This window comes from Cornus florida, unplaced genomic scaffold (genome assembly GCF_030987335.1).
Source record: "Cornus florida cultivar Cherokee Brave unplaced genomic scaffold, ASM3098733v1 CherokeeBrave_3.0.0_Hap2_Chr09, whole genome shotgun sequence".
NCBI classification, from domain to species: domain Eukaryota; kingdom Viridiplantae; phylum Streptophyta; class Magnoliopsida; order Cornales; family Cornaceae; genus Cornus; species Cornus florida.
In genome coordinates, this window is record NW_026775579.1 from 64,753,530 (window position 1) to 64,768,770 (window position 15,241).

Here is a 15,241-nt window from a genome sequence, read left to right on the forward strand (position 1 = left end):
AAAAATTTAGAGTGAGAATTTTAGAATAGAAATTAATATATTTTTTTTGGATGATTAAATTAAATTAATTACAGACCTTCATTAGTTTGGAAAACAAGAATTACAGAGCTTGATTAGTTGATTTAGAAAGAAAAAAAAATTAAAACAAAACCCATACACACAAGTTAGCAGTTGCAGAGAGAGAGGGGGTAAGCTTGAGAGTTGAGACCCATACACACAAGCAAACCCAAACACAGTGGAACAGCGAAAACCTATACACACAAGGTAGCTCTATCTCTTATTGCATAACTATACTTCAAACTAAATATTGACTCTACCGTAACAGGTCTGGAATAGAATGAGAGCAAAGCTCACATCAAATAAGAGACCCGCCCCTCCTCTTGCATCTCTGGTCAAACAATATTGTAAATCAGTATATATATGTTCAAAAAAATGTCTCAAAGAAAGGTGGACCTGACACTTGACTGAAAGATATGGGTTTTGAACAATCTGAAATGAAACCCATTCTTGTAGATTTTATAGTTTGCAGTTGCAGAGAGGGAGAGAGAGGGCAACTGATTCTTGTATATTTTGTAATTTGCATTTGCACACACAGAGAGAGAGAGAGAGAGAGCAAGTTCACAGTTTTTTTTTTATCTGAAATTAGGGCAAGTTCAGAGTTGAGAACGAGAATAGAGATGGAGGCGATTAGGAGGCTGAAATGATTTGCCGTGAAATCGCCACTGGGAGGCGATTAGGGAGTTTTTTTTAATCTGAAATTAGGGCAAGTTCAGAGTTGAGAACGAGAATAGAGATGGTGGCGATTACGGCAAGTTCAGAGTTGAGAACGAGAAAGGAGATGGAGGCGATTGGGAGGCTGAAAAATTTGTTATTATCTCGCTATAGTAAAAATAAATGGGCCTGGAACAACATAGAACACCAAATTATTGTTCCAGTTTTTGGGCCAAATATTGGATTTGTTCCTTAGTGTTCCACTACTGTTGAGAACACAACAAGTTGGGCCCAAATAGCATGTGTTCTGAAAATGGGTACTGTAGCACTGTAGGGAACACTACAGCACACTACAGCACACTAACCAAATAGGGCCTTAGTGAATTTTGTCTATATTTTCTCAGTGTTTCTCCTCTTTAGACTTTAGGGTTTTATTCCCAAAGCTTTCCATTCTCTCTCATATATATATATATATATATATATATATATATTTATTTATTTATTTATTTAAACCGCAATGGTAGTTATTTTTACCACGGTCATGCGGATGACCATGTAATGTGAAATGAGAAATGAGACAACATAAGCAGACATATAAGCAGAAAATGATAATTTCTTAACAAAAGTTCATTACTTTACTTTACCATAAGCAGACATATTATAAGCTTTAAATATTTCATAAATCTATGCTCTAGTATGAGAAGTGGAGTTTGTCTTTTCCAATATATGTTCATCACTAATATTATCTCCACATAAATTTAATATAAAACTGATTTTAAACAAGATCAAATTATATTTGCTAATAGCTTTATAATCCTGCAACATACTTTGTTGGCCTAACCATACTTCTGGTGGATTACGATTTTAATGATGATATTGTACTACTCCTTTAAATTTTGTCACAAAATAAATTGGTCTTTCATCGTGAGATTTTTAATTTTCAAATCCTCATTGTTGATGCGAAAATTCTCACGACTCGGAACGATGGCGTTTACCTACAAAATAAAGGAACGTCACCTCGAATGGCACCGGTGGGGTGCCAGCCAAGGACCCTCCGACGATCAAGTTAGTACTTGTAATCGTATTACATAGAATTATGTATATCATCTTTAGGGGTTTTTTATCGTACCTTCTTTAACGGCTTGATGCCCTATTTATGGCTGTCAATTGGAATCAAAGTGATCCCGTAGGGGATCCGCTTGTGCAAGATCAGAGGAGATCGTTTGTTGCCAGATTTGTTGGGGATGAGATTTACTCCTTTGATTTTCTCAAATTGTGACAAGGTTTTCCTCACCCACGTTGTCATTATCCTGGATAAGAAATGTCATCATTCTTATTCGAGGAAAATCTTTATCTCTGATAACGAAATATGTCAAGGTCTGGTGGCTGGTCAAGGTAAGTTATTTTTCCCTATCAATTGTCCCCCATTCCCAAGTTTGCTCGTCGAGCTTTGGGAATGTCAACTTGAATATATATATATATATATATATATATATATATTTTCTCTCTTACCCTTGGAACAGTACCCGCGGGTACTATTCACGTGAACAGTAACAAGATTTTTTTTTTTTTTCTTTTGCCGTGGGAACAATACCGCGGGTACTATTCATGTGAATAGTAGCAAGAAAATTTTTTTTTCCCCCTGCCCTGGGAACAGTACCCGCTGGTACTGTTCATATGAACAGTAACACGATTTTTTTTTTTTTTTTTTTTCCCAGGTACTCTTCCCTTGGGTAATGGTCCCCGGGGGTACTAGTTTTGGTATCCTTGGGTTCTCTACCCCTAGGTACTATTTGTGGTACCCTTAGGTAATCTTCCCTTGGGTACTAGTTTTAGTACTCTTGGGTACTCTGCCCCTGGGTACTATTTTTGGTAGCCCTGGGTACTCTTCCCCTTGGGTGATCGTCCATTTAGTACTAGATATTTATTTACTATACCTTTTAGTATAGGGATATTGATTACAGGATTTATTCAACCCGGGTCCTTTAAGTACAGGACATTTATTTACTATCCCTTATCATACGGGGATGTTGACTACGGAATTCATTCAGCTCGGGTCCTTTTAGTACAGGACATTTATTTACTATCTCTTATCATACGGGAATGTTGACTACGGGATTCATTCAGCCCGGGTCCTTTTAGTACAGGATATTTATTTACTATCCCTTATAATACGGGAATAGTAATTACGGGATTCATTCAGCCCGTCCCTTTTACAAGGGAATAAATTTTACGAGCTTCACTCAACTCATCCCTTTAGTAAGGGAATTAATTACCACGTAGGTATAACACGTGAGGGGGAGGATCGTTTTTTGACCCGACCTTTGTAGGTTAAGTCTTGATCTCTGATGGCCATACTTTTGTCAGTTGGGCCCTGGTTTTAGTCTCTGACGACCGAACTTGGGGTGACCGGACACTGATCTTGGATGACCGAGCATTTGTAGACTTTGGGCAAGCCTTGATTTATGATAACTAAGGGTTGTACCCTTTCTGGTATATAGAGATTTACCAGGTTATGTTTTCAGAGGATCGGGCACCAGTCTTGGATGACTCGTGCCCCCGAGAGGTCGTTAAAGGAGAGAGACTAGAAATTCGACTAGCTCGATGTACCAAGGTTGGTACGCCAATCTTCTAAAGCTTGTCATCATATGTAGATCGACGATTGATATCGTGTGATCCACTATTCTGCCCCCGATGGTGGGATCATGGGTGATGACCCACTCTATAGACGTTGATACAACGGACGGGATGCCTGGTGCTGCAACAATTGACAGTTATCTAAAAACATTGTGTCAGAAATAATTACTGAAATTAACCTGCAATGGATTATCAATCTAAAATTCTACATAATCTGAAGTCAATAAGCAACTCCGGCAAGGGAAGATATATGACAACTTCCGTCTGGTAGGTGGAGGCTTAGCGTCCAGCGACTGGCTTGATGGGTGGTGGATAGGGGCATGGTACCCAACGGCTGACAAATGACTATTTGGTGGCCAGTACCAGATGACGGTCTAGTGGCCAGTACCTCGTTAGACCCAATGATCGCCCTTAATTTAGGAACCTCCTTAGGAATACAGACCTCGTTGGACATGGGATCTTGAGGAATGTTGGACCTCCTTGGACCTGAAGGCCTCGATACATTCTTAGGTGTAGAGGCCACCCTGATTGTACGAACAGACAGAGTAATGAGACTCCATTGCCAGAGACATCCTCAGTAGTAGAGACTTTACTAGTAGATAGAGACCCTCTTGTTGGTAGTGATCTTCTTGATGGGTGGAAACCTACTCATTTATGTAGGTGCAGAAGGACCAGGCCTTAGTCTTCGACGATCAGGCCTTAGTACTCGGCTGTTGCCCGATATGAGATAGGGTCTAGTCTTAGATGACCAAACCTCAGTAGTGAGGGGACCAAGCATCGCTGGATGGAACTGCTTGGGTCGATGTGCCAAATTTGGATTACGGTCATCGTACACTGGGTGGCATCACGTAAACCGTTCTGGCCCCAGTATGATGGACGGGTAATCAGGATGTAGAGTCTCGTCCTTCTATAAGAACATGGAAACTCGTTGTCAACTAATGACATTGGGATGGTTTCCATGATCGGAAACTTTCATCTTGCCGTCCAAGCCAAGTCGCGTCAGGATTATTATTTCTTCAGAGAACTCATCGTTCCCACAGACGGCGCCAGCTATTGATGCAAAAATTCTCACGACTCGGAATGATGGCATTTACTTGCAAAACAAAAGAACGTCACCTCGAATGGCACCGGTGGGGTGCCAGCCAAGGACCCTCCGATGATCAAGTTAGTACTTGTAATCGTATCACATAGAATTATGTATATCATCTTTAGGGGGTTTTTTATCGTACCTTCTTTAACGGCTTGATGCCTTATTTATGGCTGTCGATTGGAATCAAAGTGATCCCGCAGGGGATCCGCTTGTGCGAGATCAGAGGAGATCGTTTGTGCCAGATTTGTCGGGGATGAGATTTACTCCTTTGACTTCCTCAAATTGTGCCAAGGTTATCCTCACCCATGTCGTCGTTATTGTGGATAAGAAATGTCATCATTCTTATCCGAGGAAAATCTTTATCTCTGATAACGAAATATGTCGAGGTCTGGCGGCTGGTCAAGGTAAGTTATTTTTCCCTATCACTCATAAATTATTATTTTTTCCCAATTTACTTGTATTCTCAAGATCCATAAAAATGTTTCTCATAAAAAATCTTTGAGAAATAATTTGTACCTACGATAATCAAATCTTCTCATATTCGACATGTTTCAAGATATTATAAATGGCAAAATAACACATTTAAAATAAAATGAGAATATATTCATTATCAAACAAAGATGTGCATAATAATCAAAGAATAATTAAATAAAAATTATTAAAGTAACACAATCATCAGAATATGATCAGCAGCTAAATTAGAAAATAATAATCTAAATATTTTCAGTCCAGAATCTTATGTCAATAGTCATATAAAAAGTATATTTAAGAAGCTTTCCAACGCTATATAATTGCTAACTTAAGATTTAATTTGAATAGTCAAGCAGATTTTTAAAACTTGTTCAATATATCTATATCTATATCTATATCTATATATACTATTCTAAAAGTGTAAGTAATTTTTTTAACACTTTTAGATTTTTTAAAAGTAAAAAAATATGATATTAAAATAGAGTAATTAATTTAAAATTTAAATTCACTTAAAATATGAAGAGAATATTTAATATAGAAGTTGAAGGACCAATTTTCAATTTCAAATTTTGCTTATTCTTTAAAGTTTCAATTTTTATTCGTTCTTTAAAGATAATGCAAGTCATCATTTATGATAAAATTAAATCAACAAATCTCCCAATAAGAAGGCTATGTGATCTATACATTATATATCCCTTAATGGGTGGACCAAACCAAATTCGATTTTTTTTTTTGGTATTTTGTTTTCTTGTTTTATGCTGACGTAGTTTATTTAGTCTTTTGTGATTTCAATTTTTTTTCAATAAAAAAATATATGAAATTGAAAAAATAGTATTTAATATAGAATTTGAAGGGGCAACAACCTTCCCAATTTCAGTTTTTATTCGTTCTTTAAAGATGATACACCAATGAACCATTTTAATCATTGTACTAATTGTTGCTTCACTATTCAAATTTCAGTTATATTTGAAAATTTAAATAATTTTATGATTGTATATTCATTTCTAAAGTGTAAGTAATTTCTTAACACTTTTAGATTTTTTAAAAATAAAAAATATGATATTAAAAGAGAGTAATTAATTTAAAATTTAAATTCACTTTAAATATGAAGAAAATATTTAATATAGAAGTTAAAGGACCAATTTTCAATTTCAAATTTTGCTCATCCTTTAAAGTTTTAATTTTTGTTCATTCTTTAAAGATAATGCAAGTCATCATTTATGATAAAATTAAATCAACAAATCTCTCAATAAGAAGGCTGTGTGATCTATACATTATATATCCCTTAATGGGTGGACCAAATCAAATTCGACTTTTTTTTTCTATTTTGTTTTCTTGTTTTATACTGACGTAGTTTATTTAGTCTCTTATGATTTCAATTTTTTTTAAATAAAAAAATATATATGAAATTAAAAAAATAGTATTTAATATAGAATTTGAAGGGGCAACCTTCCCAATTTCAGTTTTTATTCATTCTTTAAGGAGGATACACCAATGGACCATTTTAATCATTTTACTAATTGTTGTTTCACTATTCAAATTTCAGTTATATTTGAAAATTTAATTAATTTTATGATTGTATTTTCATTTCTAACTCATGCAATCTCCATTGCAAACCTTCATGTTGTTTTTCATGGTTTATTTCCTTGGATCTTATATTTTATTTTGATTCTCTTGGACATAAATGTTGTCTTTATGACTAGCGGAAGGGAAAAAACGACTGCAGTTTCATTGCAAGAGATAAAAATATCACGAGACAAGATTGAAATAATACAAAAATTACGACAACCTCTTGCAAGAAGCTGGAAAAGGTTAGTTTCTTTTGCTTCTATGTTGATAAAATAATTTTTATACCAGATTTCTTAAAAATACAAAATAATTAAAAATTGAAAAATATGATATTAAAAGAGAGTAATTAATTTAAAATTTAAATTCACTTTAAATTTGAAGAGAATATTTAACATAGAAGTTGAAGGACCAATTTTCAATTTCAAATTTTGCTCATTCTTTAAAGTTTCAATTTTTGTTTATTCTTTAAAGATAATGCAAGTCATCATTTATGATAAAATTAAATCAACAAATCTCCCAATAAGAAGGCTGTGTGATCTATACATTATATATCCCTTAATGGGTGGACCAAACCAAATTCGACTTTTTTTTTGGTATTTTGTTTTCTTGTTTTATACCGATGTAGTTTATTTAGTCTCTTGTGATTTCAATTTTTTTAAATAAAAAAAATATATGAAATTGGAAAAATAGTATTTAATATAGAATTTGAAGGGGCAACCTTCCCAATTTCAGTTTTTATTCATTCTTTAAAGATGATACACCAATGAACCATTTTAATCATTGTACTAATTATTGCTTCACTATTCAAATTTCAGTTATATTTGAAAATTTAATTAATTTTATGATTTTATTTTCATTTCTAACTCATGCAATCTCCATTGCAAACCTTCGTGTTGCTATTCATGGTTTATTTCCTTGGATTTTATATTTTATTTTGATTCTCTTGGACATAAATGTTGTCTTTATAAAAAAACAACTGCAGTTTCATTAGAAGAGATAAAAATATCATGAGACAAGATTGAAATAATATAAAAATTACGAGAACCTCTTGCAAAGAGCTCGAAAAGGTTAGATTATTTTGCTTCTATGTTGATACAATATTTTTTATTCACTAAAAAAAAAAAAAAGTTATTTTATTTATTAAAAACCTCAACTCTTCATTTGATCCTCTTAGATTTGGCTGTGTTGCAATAATTGCAATATTGCTTTTGACATTTTGGTATCAAGGTAAATTTTCCTTTTGATTTTCATTGATTTGTACTCTAAAGGTATATAGATTTTCATTGAATTGTGTTATAAAGATGTTGAGTTTTTGTGTATGTTTATTTCATTTCTATATGTTTGTGTAAAAAGTTGAAAAAGTTACACAAGATTTGATTTTTTCTGTTTTTTCCTTTTATAAATCAAGTCTTCCCCAGTCGTGTTAATTGGAAACGCCACAGATGTCACGCTGTGTTCCAACGATTGCTTGTGACATTTTTCTATCAGGGTAACTTTTTTTCCTAGTAAACGTGAATACCTATTGCCACAATTACAATATTACTTTTGACATTTTGTTAGTTTCCCTTCTTTACATTTGGTGAGAATATCTACACGCTTGTGACATTTTTCTATCAGGGTAACTTTTTTTCCTAGTAAACGTGAATACCTATTGCCACAATTACAATATTACTTTTGACATTTTGTTAGTTTCCCTTCTTTACATTTGGTGAGAATATCTACAAAAAAGATTTCACTTGTGGTATGTGCTTGTTTCCTTTCTTTGCTTGTTTGGTGAGAATATCTGCAAAAAATTCACTCGTGGTTGTGATATTCTGTTTTTATTTTTTTTCACTTATGTTTTTTTTTCTCAATCTTCCATCTTTTTCACCTTTTTTATAAAAGAATGTAATTATTACTTATTCCTAAACGTTTCCTTTTCATGGAAGACATTAATTAAGAGTTTTTATGATCAAAATTAAATTATCTATAAATATAAACAACGTATGGACTTTTTTTATTGTTTTTATATATTTTTCACCTTTTTAAAAAAGAGTTTATATATATTTTGGACTCTTTAGAAACGTCTAAAAATGATAATTATAAATAAGTTTCTATGATGACTTATTAAACGATTTAATGAGAACCTGAATATCTCCATACTATTGTGTTAAAAGCTCAAGAATTGCAACAATAAAAAAAATGTATCATTATGGTATGAATAATTACATAATTTAATGACACATTTTAATGAAAAACAAATTAAAAATATTAAGAAATAGTGAAAATGCTTTACACATTAAAAGTTCAAATTAAAAAATGTTACGAAATTCTTTACACTTTTAGTATATATATATATATATTTTTAATATTGTGGATTAGGAGATATGAAAAAAGGTTAGAAATTCAAAAAATTCTTTACACTTTTAGAATAAAAAATATATTATTTTAGGTATAGATATATAACCAAAAAGATATATTTAACAAAAATATTTTATTTAACAAATATGAAAAATGTTTAGAAATTCAAAAAATTCTTTACATTTTTAGAATAAAAAATAAATTATTTCAGGTACAAATATATGTAACCAAAAAATACATTTCAAAAAAAAAAAAAAAAAAAAAAACAAGGCTCATTATGGTATGAATTATTACATGATTTAATGAGAACCTGAATATCTCCATACTATTGTGTTAGAAGTTTAAGAATTGCAAAAACTAAAAAAATGTATCATTATGGTATGAATAATTGCATTATTTAATGAGACATTTTAATGAAAAATACATTAAAAATATTAAGAAATAGAGAAATGCTTTACAGCCTTTACACATTAAAATTTGAAATTAAAAAATGTTAAGAAATTCTTTACACTTTTAGTATTTTTTTTTTTTTTTTTAAATATTATGGATTAGTGCATGGAATTTTTGGGGAAGGAAAATGGGTTGCTTTTTAAGAAGTGGGATGAAAAATGTTTTTCTTTTCTTTTCTTTTCTTTTTCCCTTTCTTCTTAATATTGATTCCGGTATGTGTGTATTTAGTTATAAAAAAGTATTATTATTAACTCTTTATTTTAACCATTAAATAAATACTCTAATTAAAAATTGTTAAAAATGATAAGAAATAATAAAAATATATATACACTCATTAATCATATGTGACTATTGGAATTTAGAGATTAATCATATTTAAAAGCAAACCCGTTCCTTCCCAAAAATTTCCATCCAAAAAAACTTTGTTTGAAAAAAAAAATAATAATAATAGAAAAAAAAATTCGCACAACAAACAAAAAAAGAAAATGTAAAAGGGAAAGGGAAAAATGTACCATTTTTTGTTTTTAAAACACACGTCTACCCAATTTCAGACATTTTCTCTATTTACAAATATTTTTTGTTATTTTAAGTTTAAAAATTTTATTAATGTATATATCAATTATATATAATGGTTTAAAATGCCTCTAGAAAGGTTAAAACAAAAAAAATTGATTAAAGCATAATGAATCATGCCTCATTAATAATATAGATTATAAATGTATATATTATATATGACCTAATATTTTATGAAAAAAGTTGAGAAAAATCAAAAAAACATGTTTTTAATCCGATTAGAAGTGAAATGGTACCCTTGGAATTTTCAACGTTAAATTTTATTAAAACTGTATTATTTTTATTTTGATACTTGAATTCTCCAACCAAGTATCTCTTAACTCTTTTTTTTTTTTCACTTTAAATTAAATCCAATTTCATTAAAAAGTATTGGCGGACGTTAATTACTTAAATTTCATTTCATGTTTTTAATGGTCAATAACCTTTGGGATTTTCAACCTAAAAAAATGTCATTAAAAGTGGACTACAAAACGTGTACAACCTCTTGGAATTTTTAACCTTAAATTTTATTAAAAGTTTATTATTTTTATGTTTAATGCAAAACTTTTGTAATTCTTGAAATTTTCAAACTTTAATAGTATTTGATGTGTCTTAAAATTTTGAACAATAACATACAAGTTTATTATATAAATAGAGGTAAAAATTGCAAGATCAAGCTCCAATATTGAGGGAGCAACAAAATTAGATGTTAACAAGAGCATTACAAGTAAGGATCACAAGAAGAAGAAGTATCAAGGAGCATATTTCATCAATTAGCTTTGGTAGTGAGGATGAGAATTCATGTGCGACAAATCCGGTGCATCAATTAGATTGGTTAAGTTATTTTCTTGGTTTGAATCCTCTACTTAGTTTAACTCATAGTGATGAATTCATATTAAATTGTTTTAATATTAGGCGTAGTGATGATAAAATGATTGTTAGGTTTCGTTCAACAAATTAACAATTATTGAGCTTTCTTGTACTCATGTTGAAGTACTTATTTAAATATGAGTATTTTGTTGTATTCTTCCTTTGGATTACATATATCTTTTTTTTTTTTTTTCCCTAATGAGGACTTGAGTTTGGTTGTTCATGTTATCTAAAACCTTCAATTGTTCTGGATTTCATTTGATTTGCATTTGTTAATTCAATTTTTAAAACATTTTTGCTTAATCTTCGTTGGTCCCGTTTCTTGAAAAATTTTAGATGGTATTTGTATGTCAATTTGTTTATGTGAGTTTTGGATTGCTATTTTTTTTTTTTTTTTTTTTTTGTTTTTTCTTTCTCCATTGTATTTATTTTTTGAAAGTTCATTAATCTCGAGAAACTTGAGTCCATGAAAGGAAAGCCTTAACAAAAATGTTAAATGTTATAGAAAGAAGAAGTGTCTTCTTTCTTATAATGCAAAATGCTGGAATGTTATTTCTTTTGTGCTTGATCCATGTGGATTACAAAATGATAATTATACATATATATATATATGTATATATAATTGATTAGAATCTATATTTTAGAATATATCTTAATTTACATGGTTTTGAGTTTAAAGCTCAAGAAGTGAAATAAGATATCTTTTGGTGCATCATGATCATTTAAAATATTTGAAGGTGAAAATATATAAGAATTGCTCTACTAAAGATTTCGACATAAAATGATTATAGATAGAAGTGTGATAAAACAAAAAATACATATATATATTTAATACAAATAACAAATCACAAAAAAAAAAATTAATACAAGTAACAAAAATATTTAATACAAGTAACAAAGATGCAAATTAAAAATAGAAGCTCATTTGTGATATAAATGACATATGAAGATATATTTTCATATTCCTTGCTTCACATTGAAAGGTATCAAATCAAATAAATTATAATTTATCAATTTAATCATTGATCAAATAATTTTTTTTAAAAAAGTTTGTTATAATTTTATTAATAACTTGGATTTACACAATGTGCATATGCGCACGTGCTCTTTTGCTAGTAATTTTAAATAATAATAAGCTCACTTATTATTAATACTAAAAACAAAAACAGAATTGGCTAAGTGAATAGTTAGCTTACCATAATTGGAATGATCTACTATATATTATGTACATGTATCGTATTTCAGTAAAGAGGTTGTGCACTATAATTTAGTAATTAATTTCACTAATATAAATAAATAAATTTCTTACTTTTTAAAGTGAGAAAAAAAAAATCTTCTATTGATAACATGATATAAATATATTAATATATAAAAAAAAATACTATAAATATACTAATACGAATCATAGTTGTCAAAGACTACACTTGTTAAAGTGGGACGGAATGAGTGCAACGTAACTTTGTTTTTGAATACACCAAATTCATTGAGCATACATACATATATACAGTGACGGATCCAGAAAATTTTGTGAGGGGGGGCGGCTTTTTAATTTGTGGGTACAAAATTATATGATGGGTTCATTTTTGTAATTTTAATAGGGTTTTTTTTTCATAAATTTTAAAAATTTTAAAGTATAAAATGAAAAAAAAAAAATCAGTGGGGCAAATTATAATTCTAGTGGGGGCATCTTCATAAATTATCAAAATTTGATGTATAAAATGCTAAAAAAAAGAATCCAGTGGGGGCGAATTGTAATTTTAGTGGGAGCATTTTCATAAAATTTTAAAAAATTAGGATATAAAATAAAAATATTAAAAATTTAGGGGGCATTTCCCCCCGATGGTCACCTGCTAGGTCCGTGCCTACATATATATATATATATATATATATATATATATACACCAATCCAAGCCTTTTTACTTGCATCACAAACTCAATTACGTACATGGTGGTTACACATCAATTTACCAATTGCTTGCACAGCACCTCCAATCAAATGGCAGCATATATTAATGTGATAATAAGAGTGGACCCATTACGTGCAACTTAAAATGACACCAAAAATAAGGTATGGTACAAATAGTACAACTAGTTCATGAAAGATGGCTGATAAGTAGCCGTACTTATGTCTATTATTAGATCGTCGAGATTCATTTGATTGGAGGCAGATTAATTCAAATGAACTTGAACCATCTGTGAGAGTAGATATTGGGTGGGCGCACAGGTCAACTTGTTTTTGAAATAATGTATTGTTCTTGGGTGGATAAATCAATAAGTCTGGTGCATTTAATATTTATTTCATGAATTTTTTATTTTATTTTATTATTATTTTTTTAAAAATGAATGACTTACACACGTTTATATTATGAAATACGGACACGAATATGAAATATGAATACGATACGATACGATACGGATACAAAAATACGATAAATTTTAAAAAAATAGGACACCGACATGACATGGATACGGCGATAAAATAATAATATAATTTTTATTATATATAAAAAAATATTTACTTTTACTTAATTTTTTATATATATTAATAAATATAACCCATATAAACTAGCCCAATCAACTTTGTTATAAAAAAAAACATAAAGTTAATAATAAAAAACAGATGTATAGAGCACTATTATAAAATAATATATATATATATATATAACACTGATAAGACTTCTCACCTAACCCCATCTTTTTCTCCCCAATCTCTTATTTTTCAATGACCCACGTGACCATGTCTCTGGTTCTCTTATACCCCTTTATCTTCACACACAATTTGAACACAAAAGCAAACCTGTCTCTACGTCTTTGCTTCTCTGATTCCCCCTTCTATCTTCACAATTTCAGATCCATAAACACAAAAGCAAAATCAAATTTACGCCTTCGTGTCCCCCCATCATTTCGATCATTCTCTTATGTCTCTCTATCTTCCCAATTTTTACATATATATATATATATATATATGATACCATGTTAGGTTTGGCTCCCTTCTCAACTTCTTCCTCTCTGGCTCTCTTCCTCCTCTTCCTTCATTACTTCAGGCAAAATATCTCAGTCCTGAGATGAGAATGCAAAAGAGGCATAGTGAAATCAGATCGGTGCGTGTCTGATCGGTGTCTGGTGCGTGTCCAATCGGTGTCCGACCGTGTCCGATTGGTGTCCGGCTACATCAAATATATTAAAATATGCAGGACACGATTAGAGCGTGTTGGACACGTGTCCAAGCATGGGATACCCGTGTCCGTGTCAGACACGTGTCCGACATTGATACGTTGACCCTTAGAGCTGTGTCGGTGCTTCGTAGCATATATAGAAGGGTTAAATGTGAAAAATTACTCACTCTATACAAAATGTGCAAGGTATACCCTATTAGAAAATAAGTGCATATAAATCCTTATATTTTCAAATTTTGGAGCAAATTGCTCTCTAATGGTCAATTTTGACCTTTTATTTTATTTTATTTATAAAAGCCTTAAAATGCCCTTAAGATTATTTTTTTCCACACCCATTTAACTCTCATTATTAAAAGTACAAAATTACCTCTGTTAAAATTATATTGTAGGCAAAAAAGCATAACCCCCCCCCCCCCCCCCTCCCTCCTCGACTATTAAAAATCAGCATTTTACCCTTCTGAATTACAAAATCGAGCAAGTCAGGACCACAACTATCAAAAAGTGTGCCACAACTATCAAAAAGTGTGCAACTTGCCCCCTGTTAGTCACTTTTGGCTACTTTCCGACCAACTACCTCAGTACGTGACATATCCTTTTTTTATAATTCCAATATTGCCCTTCAATGTAACTGTTATAACCTTTTTTCCTATAAGAAGCTTTTTCCATTCGTTTTAACAAACAAATCTGAAGTAAAAAGTTTAGATGCAATTAGGTGTTCAATATTATATGTGTTAATTTATTTTAACTTCTATAATTAGAAATTTAAAGGATCACAAAAAATAAATAAATAAAAATTGAAAAGAAAAACTCTAATGATAAATAATTAATAGTATTTTCTTATAACTAAAATAAAGTTTTTAACTCCTTTATTTATTTACAATAATTTTTTAGGAAAATTTTTTACTTTAAAAATATATTTTTAAAAAAAAATTATGATGAAGCCCCACGTTTGTAAAAGTAAAAAATGGTTGCTCTGAGTAATACACATTTATTTGATAGTTAATTGTCATACTTTTAATTAAGCAAAATAATAAGTAAAAAAAAGTTAGGGTTTCATTTCAATCTCCTTAAAAAGATAGTTCCATGACAGTACTTCCCAACTTAAGACGCCAAATATGTATATACATACATAATTGCATACACAAAGAGAAAATAGAGATGAAATTAATGAAGCAATCTTCCAATCAAACTCAATGCCCCTTTGATGATATGTCATTCATGGGTAGAGCTCAGAAGGTAAATGTGATTTGAAGGAGGGCGAGGAGTTGTACAAAAGCCATATGCCTGCTACTGAAGCAAATGAAATCGAAGAAGAAGTGACAGAGATATAAGAGATCACGAATCTGACAGCATAAACTGATTGTAATACGGCAAA